This window comes from Gavialis gangeticus, unplaced genomic scaffold (assembly GCF_001723915.1).
Source record: "Gavialis gangeticus isolate Ggan-Ray unplaced genomic scaffold, GavGan_comp1, whole genome shotgun sequence".
Taxonomy (NCBI): Eukaryota; Metazoa; Chordata; order Crocodylia; family Gavialidae; genus Gavialis; species Gavialis gangeticus.
Genome location: NW_017729018.1, coordinates 11,175,937 through 11,177,160, shown reverse-complemented (window position 1 = coordinate 11,177,160; position 1,224 = coordinate 11,175,937).

Genomic DNA, 1,224 nt, shown 5'->3' with positions numbered 1-1,224 from the left:
AGCGGAGCGGGGGGAGTCGGGGTCCCGCGGCGGGAGCGGGGCCGGCGCAGCCCCGCACAGGCGTGCGTGCGTGTGTGTGTGTGTACCCTGTTGGCAGGGCCAGGGCTGCGCGGCTCTGTGTCCGTGTGTGTGCAATCCTGGCAGGGGCAGGTGTGTGTGTACATGTGTGTGCGTGTGTTTGTCCTGTTGGCGGGGGGCGGGGTGTGTGTGTGCATGTAATCTTCTGGCAGGGGCAGGCGTGCGTGTGTACATGTGCGTGTGTACCTTGTTGGCGGGGGGTGTCCCCACGCATCTGCCTGGCTTGTGGCAGCCGGATCACCCTGACGTCTGGGCCTCTCCGGCACGTGACCGTGTGGGGAAACTGAGGCACAGAGGGTCTGACTTGACCAAGGCTGTGCAGGAAGCTGGTGGGATGTTCACCTGGGTGCCCCACGCTGGGGCTGTGACCGCTGAGCACTCCTCCCTCTCTGCGGGCTCCCCGCCAGGCAGGGGCGGCTGCAGCAGGGGCACCGGGAGAGAGCTGCGCCCTTTAAGCTGGCATGGAGGGAAAACTCCCCGAAGCGAGACCGGATGCGGGCCTTCCTTTGTGGGGGCAGCCGGGAGAACCGGCTCTGGAGCTCAGGCTGCCGGCAGAGCCGGGGCGAAACCCTGCAAAGTGGAGCAGGCTTCGGCCCTGCCAGGCCCCCTTGTGCAGGCGCCAGTCTCGTGCCCTGGCGCCGGCCAACACGGCCCTGCCATGCCTGCGCCACTGTCACGTGCCCTCGCAGCGTGGGATCAGGGCCCCGGCAGGTGAAACCCCCTCCCCTGCTGCCCCCTTGCCCGCCCCAGGATATATCCGCCTGGGGGTGCCAGCTGCAGCGGGCTGGCTCTGGAGAGCTTCACGGGGGCATCCAAGTGCCAGGCTCAGAATAGGGACTCACCCCCCTTGCATCTCCCTTGGTGGCCCCTTATCTGTCAGAAGTCCCCTGCGACGGGGAACAGCGTGGGTGGGCATCCGCAGTGCCACCTTTGGGTGTCCCGCTCTACCCCGGAGCCGTTCGCGCCGCGCTTTGCCCGGGCCCCCAAGGAGCTCTGCTTCTCCATGGGGCCGGGGGCTCGGGGGCTCCAGCGTCCTGGGTGGAAACCAGCCCGAATAGCAGCACCGTGCTGGAGCGTGGAGGGGGGGCATCGGCCTGCGGCTGGCTCCGCTCCTCCCCTTCAATTAGACGCCCGATGGTCGGATGA